The sequence below is a fragment of the Rhinoderma darwinii genome, chromosome 3 (genome assembly GCF_050947455.1).
Source record: "Rhinoderma darwinii isolate aRhiDar2 chromosome 3, aRhiDar2.hap1, whole genome shotgun sequence".
NCBI lineage: Eukaryota > Metazoa > Chordata > Amphibia > Anura > Rhinodermatidae > Rhinoderma > Rhinoderma darwinii.
In genome coordinates, this window is record NC_134689.1 from 63,223,974 (window position 1) to 63,234,335 (window position 10,362).

At 42.1% G+C, this 10,362-nt stretch overlaps 1 pseudogene; it reads left to right on the top strand.

The window, feature by feature from the left end:
- The window catches only part of LOC142750372 (RUN and FYVE domain-containing protein 1-like), a 498,511-nt pseudogene extending 489,033 nt beyond the window's left edge, over positions 1–9,478 (top strand).
- The last annotated feature ends 884 nt before the right edge of the window (positions 9,479–10,362 follow it).

Genomic DNA, 10,362 nt, shown 5'->3' on the forward strand with positions numbered 1-10,362 from the left:
ACCTGGGTAACATGACCTCCGGGCTCTCATTGCTGCCATGTACTTCTTACATATGAGTGATAACAACCAGTGACCTTCACCTCACACCTCCACATAAAACTCCTCAGATTGTAATTTGCAGTGCCGTGGCATATTTACACACATTATAATTATAAACCTCAGACAATATAAACAATAGGGCCTCAACTAATAATATAATGCTATCACCAATCTCATGATATCACCCTCAGGTTTCGGGTCCCATCAGTTCATTGCCAGTCCTGTACATCATCGTCCTCTTATTCTCCTGTCTTCTGTGGAGTCAGACTGCACAGTGGTGTCCAGTAGAGTATTTATTACTATCCTCCACCTGGTCACTTACTTATTAAAACACTTGATACTGCTGACGGATTCACTTAGGTCTTTGGTCTTTACTTTGATCTTTGCTGATGTCATCAGGACTTGGATTGGTCCTTCTCATCTGTCAGACACCGTCTGTTTTAGTATATGTCACCGGGCTGTGCATAGCACCTCATGCTGTGAGCCTGGGGTGAGTTCCCACGTAGATGGATTAGTGACGTTTTATTGTGACTACCACAAACCCTCCGCATCGGTCCTCTTCCTCTGGTAAGTTACTTGTCTCTGCTTGGAATTGTGACACTGCCGTCAGTTCATGATAAACACGTTGTACTGGCTCAGGCTGCGCCTGCCACATCTCAGTGATGGAGTTCATCATATTAAAAGTCTTTTAGTTCATGTTTACTGGTACTTGCCGGGGACCCCCAACCCTTGTCAATTGTTAAAATAAATACTAATCTGGTGATAACATCATCCGCATACACTATACACGTTGTTCTAAGTACATACAATAATAATGACAGGCCCTTAAACGACAAACAAACACCTTTATGTAAGAAAAACTTCTCTGTTACACTGGACAGGGCACCTAGAAGATGTATAATTACTGGGTACATTGTATTTGAGTGTCACACTTTCCAGCAGGATTTATACATTGATCTCAGCTGATTACCTGGAACATCTCCTATTCACAGAAATATACACAGATTCTACATGTTTATCTGACAAGTATCTCAAACCAATCCCCCCCCCCCTACTCTGGGTCGTTCTACCTGGGAAGGCCTCTCAAGGTCTCTTCTCTTTGTGGGAGGCGAGCATGATAAGGTTGGCACCGGTCTGCCAGGACTGTTCTGTAGGCAAATCAAACAGCTCTAACAGATTTTAGCAGCATCAGCTGTAAAGCCTGGGACATACCAATTAGATCTTACCAAATCGATCCTTGCAGTCTTGGGGCATATGTGAGGTCATACACCATCAATGCAAGTGCCATCAAGAGTGCCTTGGGTGCTACCGGTTTACCTTCCTTTATCCGTCCACATTCTGTCAGAATCTGGTTCTCACGCCTTCCGCTCCCAGTTGGACTCTTCCTGTGGAGAACAAGCTTTTCATTGCATAATCAGTAATTGATCTTAATCAGATAATTAATTTGAAGAAAAACATTAACAATGACAGATTTATGTTAAACGTTCACACTGGGCAGTAACTAAAACTGATACCTACAAACTGACTCTTCTTCTCTTTATATATATCTATACATACACATATACACTGCATGAAATTCTCTGCTCTAAAATTTTCCTTTCACAACAAAAATATTTTCGAATGGGAATCTTCTTGCACTGAGAAGTTATTATTTACACAAACATAATACTGACGCACGCTTCCAATAGTCCAATGCTAAGGCTGGTCCAGAACTTTACATAAAACTTAACCTCAGTATTTAATATTCCCACAACACTTTTTGAATATCGTTATTAAACAAACTAACTTTGGGACAACATCTGGAGAACTGCTGACATCTTATCATTGTACAAACACCAGTTCAATACTTGGGATAACACTGTTCCCCTGTCACTACACACAACATCCGCAGTGGGGAAGATACCGGCCGGGCTTCAGACCCCCCTGAGAACAGGTCTACACACACGAGCACATTGTCATATACTTCTACCTCGGGTAGTTGTATGTTCTGCAGTCTCTGGGACGGGTAATCTGGCCGGGCTGCACTTTTCACAGGTACCTTTGCTGTTTTACCTATGTCATGCCGTGGGCACATCATGCAGGCTGCTACAAACCTGGCGGGGGCATTATTGTTTCCAGGGACAAGCCAATTTACTGACACCTGGCTGCACATACACTTGTTGTCAGTTCTGTCTTCTCTTGCTCTCTCAATTGGCTTACCCAATGATCCAATAAAGTTCCTACTACCAATGGGCCCATAATTGTGGGCGAAGCCAAAAGCATACCTAGAGTCAGTGTAAATGTCGGCTGTCTTACCTTCTGCCAGGTTACAGCCTCAGCGAGCACCTCCAGCTCTGCTCCTTGAGATGAATGAGAAGGTGAGAGTGGTTTCGGGATGATTTACCTGGTGCATCGCATCCTGTCTTGTACACACTGTATATGATCAAGTATTTCTACATTACAAATTTACATTAAAAACCCATGTTACATATAGATAGAACATTTCAAAGGGGTGGCATCTTCATTATCTAACATAAAAACAAATGTTATACACTTCTCCGCACTCATCTGATAATCCAGAACACTTTGAGAATCTCACTATTATCAGGTTCCTTCCCTCCTAAATCTGTAAAGACTCATCTGTGAGTGACCTCGGCCTCTTGGGTCGGCCCCTTGGAGGGGGATGGTCCCTTACACAATACCTCATATTGGGTGGAGACTACAGCACAGCATACCTAATGCCATATTTACTGTTCTGGAAGGATCTATACAGAAAAACCTCAACATTTAGGTTACTCTTATACACATTTAATCTGGATTACTCATTGGGGTCTCATACACATTTTGTAGATCTCCTGGAACCAAATTCATTAATTCAAAACAAACCAAAATTGTGCCTGATCAGTCCCTTCACCATTCCCCCCTTTGTGGACTCTGCAAAAGTAATGTAGCAGGGTTCAAAACTACATCTCATCATAATAAGGTTGGGCACTCTATCTGGGGGGCACTAGTTTAGCCCCCTGTAATACACAACAGCCTGGAACAAAAATTATTTTCTCCTGACAAAAATAAATTTTTATCTTTAAAATAACTTGCAACCATTTACCTGTAAAACATTTCACATTTTCCAAAATAACATTTAGGCAGCACTATAGCATGTACCTCATGTGTAAAAACAAAACAATTCTAATTAATTATTCAATAAAACTGAAAATATTATATCTGGTAATATTAATTTCTGGAAACCAATAAACTATATACAAGAATAGGGAACAGTGGGGGCACATACATTTTCAAGACCCCGTGTCTCACAATATCTGTAGTTTAATACATTTGAATTAACATCAAAACACATTAAATCTTATCACATCATAACACATAAATATGCAGCGTAACTTTTATCAACAACAGTGCATGCGCAAAGATGAGAAACTTTCCTGTACACAGAAAAAAGAAACAGATTTTAAGCCCATAAACAAAACACTAAGAATTTTGTGTTTTAGACATTACTGCTGTTAAAAATAAGAGCATACAATATAGATCTAAAATCAGTGCAATATTGTAAACCCTTGTCTAATCAGTCCACGCCCTGTATACCAGTTGATCTGCTTTTCACACTGCACACATCACACAGCCCCCCTCCCCCACACCATCGCATTCTATAGGAGGGGGTCACACACTCACTCCTCACAGCTTGTATTCTCACAATCTTAACAATTTCAATGCCGGCAAAACAACGTACGTATCTGCAATCATTCATCACACTATTGTATAGGAATTATCTACGTTCAAAACATCAAACACATAATCTGTAACAGTGTACAATCTGTCGGCCACCATCTCTATATTATGATGACGTGTCTTTTCACCAGTGCACAGCGTCCTGCACCCTGGGACGGAATCTAGAATAGAAGAAAACACTGCAGAATATGTTATTGACATCTCGTTACTGAGGGAAATGACAAAATTAACAAGGCTATCATTTCATACTGATTTCATTGGGCCGGGCGTGACCTCATCAGGGGTGGGGGGGCAGCCTCTCCCACAGGAAGCGCATTGCTCAGCCGTGAGGGGGGTTTTGCTGCCAACAATGAGGATACACTCAACATGAGGTACGGCCGCCATTACAGTGCGGCGGCTGGTCCTGTGTTTTCTAATACATATAACATACAATGCCTTTCTTATTTCCAACTTCCATTCGCTTCACCAAATTATACGAATAGGATCGTCCGGGTACGGGTGATCCTGATGATTTGAATATGGATCGTATTCCATTCTAACCGTCTATATTATACACGTAATTTATATAACACCATTTCGGTCTACAACTCTCTAGGTCTAGACGGAAATATTAAAATTTCGCAGTCTGCAACTCTCTAGGTCTCGCCGAAATATTACAATTTCCCAGTCTGCAATTTTATTAAATCTCGCTGGAATATTACAATTTCCCAGTCTGCAACTCATAGGTCTCGCTGGAATATTAAAATTTCGCTGGAATATTGCAATCTCCCAGTCTGCAACTCACAGGTCTTGCTGGAAAATTACTCACGACTTATCGTGCCCCTGTATAAAACAGGTTATATTTTCTATCTAGTCCCTAATTTACCCAGAGGATGGTTAGTCGGTCGCGACTAATTTCTTACGGGTACGTGACCACACAGCGGGGATGTCTCTCCTGTCGCCTGAGATAATCCAGCCAACCGACAAGGGTTATACATATTCCCACAAGACCGTCCACTAACACAGATAAGTCGAAGATTAATAAAATCAACTGACTTACCGTGTTATTGTGGAGGTGATCAGGCTCCTTCAGTGGGCAGTCCCGGGTCGTCTGTTTCACCCTGTGATTATCGGTTGTCCGGATTCCGAGATCCCCTCAAGTGTGGCCCCACGCTTGGCACCAATTGTCAGGGCAAACTTCCTTCTCCCTGTTATTCCACACCGAATAGCCACCTCTGTAAATTGGAACTGAGGGCATGCATGGAAGATATGTACCAAACAGACGAATGGTGGTAGACATCCTCCCTCAGTGAGGTAGGAAGTGAACTGAACTTTTTTTATTGAACAAAAAAACTTCCCTGTAGGAAGGTGGGACGTGCTTAAGCCCTATTGGCTCCTCAGCTGTAAGTTCTTCTGTACACTCCTCTTGCATTCCAGGGGCGGTGTCTTCCATAGGCGTGTTCCTGATACATGGTCCATTTTGTTACATTCCAGTTCTTTGTGTAATATACTGATATATATACATATATATGTAAGGATAATATTTTTGCAAACAATATACATGTAATGATCCCTGACACACATGCACACATACTACACATGCGCACATACTACACATGCGCACATACTACACATGCGCACAAACTACACATGCGCACAAACTACACATGCGCACAAACTACACATGCGCACAAACTACACATGCGCACAAACTACACATGCGCACAAACTACACATGCGCACAAACGACACATGCGCACAAACGACACATGCGCACATACTACACATGCGCACATACTACACATGCGCACATACTACACATGCGCACAATGTACACATGCACACAATGTACACATGCACACAATGTACACAAACAACACATGCACACATACTACACATGCGCACATACTACACAAGTGCACATACTACACATGCGCACATACTACACATGCGCACATACTACACATGCGCACAATGTACACATGCACACAATGTACACATGCACACAATGTACACAAACTACACATGCACACATACTACACATGCACACAGTGCACACATACTACACATGCACACAGTGCACACATACTACACATGCACACATACTACACATGCAAAAAATGCACACATACTAAACATGCGCACAAAGTACACATGCGCACAAACTACACATGCGCACAAACTACACATGCGCACAAACTACACATGCGCACAAACTACACATGTGCACAAACTACACATGCACACAAACTACACATGCGCACATACTACACATGCGCACATACTACACATGCGCACATACTACACATGCGCACATACTACACATGCGCACATACTACACATGCGCACATACTACACATGCGCACATACTACACATGCGCACATACTATACATGCGCACATACTACACATGCGCACATACTACACATGCACGCAATGCACACAAACTACACATGCACACATACTACACCTGCACACAAACTAGACCTGCACACAAACTAGACCAGCACACAAACTAGACCTGCACACAAACTACACCTGCACACAAACTACACCTGCACACAAACTACACCTGCACACAAACTACACCTGCACACAAACTACACCTGCAAACAAACTACACCTGCACACAAACTACACCTGCACACAAAGTACACCTGCACACATACTACACCTGCACACATACACATACACATACTACACCTGCATACACATGCACACAAAATAGACATGCACACAATGCACACATTGGAACTAAAATAGAGAAAAAAGGAAGACACGGCGCCACATGGTGCAAATTAACCTGATAAACTGGGAGAAAAAGTAAACCACGGCTGGTGCTCACCTTGTGAGTGTGAAATACTGGCAGGTATAACACCGGTGGTGAAGGTGCACTGGGGCACAAACATCTGCTGCTTATGTCCAGTATTGCAACAACCAGCAAGTGCTGCCGGTGGATAGTTGATTGAAAAAAGGGAAAAATGGACCACACGGGCGCTGCTGTTAATATAAATAGGAATGAACGATGTTCGTGGTTTAATGGGTAAAAGAAGAATGTGCAAGCTACGCGGTTCAACGCCGGACCGGCGTCTTCATCAGGCAATAAAATACAGGCAAATGACAGGGGTATATATACACACAGTTTAACTGAAATGTAAAAACGAAGAAAAAAACTGCCAAAAAGACGGGTCAAAGGTTAAGTGGTGCACCGTAAATGTCGGGGAGGATACTGGAAACAAAAGAGGGGAACCAAATTTTTTTTTAAAAACACAATAAAAACTTTTCTGTGTTATAAAACACTGGTATAGATGTTGTAGCAGTATACAATTCAAAATTATTAATAAGATTCCAGAATTTTAAAAGTGTTTTTGCATAACAATAAAACAGCAATAACAATTACTAAAATAAATCAGTACAACAATCATATGTATGGGAAATATATGTATTGGTGAAGAAGGAACGAAACACAATGTGGTCAGTATCCTCCCTGACATTTACAGTGCACCACTTAACCTTTGAACTTTGACCCGTCTTTTTGGCGTTTTTTTCTTCGTTTTTACATTTGAGTTAAACTGTGTGTATATAGACCAGACGTGGTGCGCAGGGGCTGGGAAGGCTTCTAACAATGTACTAGAAGAGAGATCATCACGCAGCCTGCGTGTTACCCGGCGCATACAACTTGCACATGTGCAGCTCCTTGGACAACAAAAAAAATATAGAAATCACGGACACATTCTTTTTATTCCGGACACAATGGACAGTTGCCAAAAGTCCTCTCATTTCATGGACTGTCCGTGAATTAACGGACGGTTGCCAACCCTGCCATTGAGGGTATTTATCTGCCTCCCTTTGATATCAATGGTAGGTCAGAGGCAGAAACCGCTTGATGAAAGAGCATGCTGATTTTTTTTTCCACAAGCGGCTAAAAGCCGCCCCAGGAAAAAAAAAAAAACTCTGCCTCCCATTGAAATCAAAGGGAGCAATTTGAGACGTTTCTTGGCGCTGCTTCTAAAACAGTACCAAGAAACTCAGTGTGAACTGACCGTTACTACAGGGGGCATGATCCAACCAGTTAATAAAGCAAAAGTCAACTTTCCTAAAAAGTTGTAGGGCAAGGATATTGCCAACGAAAATATCTATGCACTTATTATTATTGTGTGTGTGCGTGAAGAAAGTATACAATTTCTTCCTTGGTGATCTATTCGCGAAAAGTCATAGAACGCATGGGACCTAACCAGTTTGCGGATGTGACAGGATAGGGTGGAGAATGGGGGTTATCTGTAATGATGGGGGTAGGGAAACAGACAAGTGAGCCCTAATCTACCCGCCACTCAGTCCCTGCCTACTTGCAACGACCCGCCCTAGGCGACGGGGTACAACTGGGCGATGGTCCCTATGCTCAATAAGTGCACGAAAGACAAACAAGGGTACACAGAAGCTAAGGGAAATGGGGCAGTTGCCCACGGCAACACCGTGAGCAACAAGAGTAGTGAACGAGCCGAGTCAAACCAGGAGTGTACGAGGTACCAAACGCAGAGCAGAAGAGTAGTGAACAAGCCGAGTCAAACCAGGAGTGTACGAGGTACCAAACGCAGAGCAGGAGAGTAGTCAGTAAGCCGGGGTCAATATGAAGCAGGGACAAATAGTTCAAGAAGCTGCAGCAGGGCCAGGAAACCAAACGAGAAGAATCACAAGCAAGGAGGAACAGGAAAGGCAGGTATAAATAGACAGAGGGCGGGAGCTAGCTCCGTCTGGCCAGGCTGCGATAGGCTCTTCCACTCCTAAGCCTGCCATCCTGAGTGGTGGAAGAAGGAGTCAGTCTCACAGACATAGAAGCAGGTGCAGACTGATTACCTATGGGCGTAGATACAGAAGCTGTGCCTGGCAGATCGTTTACATATCTCTTATTCTATCCAGTGTCAGAGAAGGGAGTATTAAAATCCCCACCTAATAACAATGCAGCAGGAGGAAGCTGTCTAATGAAACCTAATACATTTTGGGGAAACACACCCGAACACACGGTTTTGGTGCAGTTTTTGTTTCCGTTTTTTTAGCTCAAGCCAGCAGTAGATCCAAAAAGAAAGAACGGTATAAGGAGAAGACTCCTTTGTTTGGCTCAAAAATTGCACCAAAAACTGCATCAAACTGTGTCTGTGATCCTGTGTTTAAAAGGTTTTCTCATAATGATCATTTATCACCTATCCACAGGACCACTGGAGCCCCATCTATATGCAGCAGTCCCACAGAATGTGAACAAAGCAGTGGCCTGAGCATGCGCAGTACCGCTCTATTCACGTAGGATCAGTGGAGGTGCCAATGGTTGGACCCTCACCGATCAGACCTTTATCACCTATCCTATGTATAGGTGATGAATGATCATTATGAGAAAACCTCTTTCAATTGGAAGATGCTTTTGAATTGCTGAATGGTTATGAATAAGTGATGTCAATGTGCATAAGAAAAGAAGAGGAATTGGTTTCTTATTGAGTCACAAGATGGTCCAATTTTCTTCTTCATTCAAAAATGATGTTTTGTTTTTTTAGCATCATTGTCGAAACTGTGGAGATATCTTTTGCAATACCTGCTCAACTAATGAACTTTCGTTGCCATCTTACCCTAAGCCTGTTCGTGTATGTGACACGTGCCACAACCTACTACTCCAGAGATGTTCCTCTAACTGCTCTTGAGGTCTGATTCTTTAAATTGTCAATGCAAAATCTTATTATTAAAGGTTTGATTGCCTACAGCACTCGCTAAATATAAAATATCCCTAGATTAAAAAAAAAAACTTTCAATGTCCAAAAATTGCCAAATTCCAGACCATCATCAAAATCCGTGACAGCATCCATATGACATCTTATACAGGCCCAAAAAAACGCATGTAACGTTCCAATTCACGCAGGAGTCTTTGTCAAGCATATGTATGCTTGACAAAGAATGAGTCTTTGTTTTTTGTTTTTGTTTTTTATGCTGCCATAGATCTTCTTAGGGTATGTTCACACGATGAGAGGCATTTACGTGTGAAAAGACAGACTGTTTACAGCTGCCTCGTTTCACACGTAAATGCTCCTCCTCGTAATTTACGAGGCGTCTGAGACGCTCGTAAATCGTGAGCTGTGCTTCATTGAGTTCAATGAAGAACAGCTCAAATTACGTGGCAAAGAAGTGTCCTGCACTTCTTTGCCGAGGCAGTCCATTTACGCGTCATCGTTTGACAGCTGTCAAACGACGACGCGTAAATTACAGGTTGTCTGCACAGTACGTCGGCAAACCCATTCAAATGAATGGGCAGATGTTTGCCGACGTATTGCAGCCCTATTTTCAGACGTAAAACGAGGCATAATACGCCTCGTTTACGTCTGAAAATAGGTCGTGTGAACCCAGCCTTATATTGCAAAATCTTAGTAAACTTTTCTATGTAAAATTATTTTTGCCTGTTACGAATGTTTGATTATTCTTCTCATGTTCACAAATCTAATCACTAAGACGCAGTCTAACAAGGTATACATTTATCAATTGTATAATATTTTGTAAAAATCTGTACTAAAATGGAAAATCTGTACTATTTTTGTGACTATCTTTTGGAATATCCATATCTGTAAATTACATACAAAAGAAATGTGCC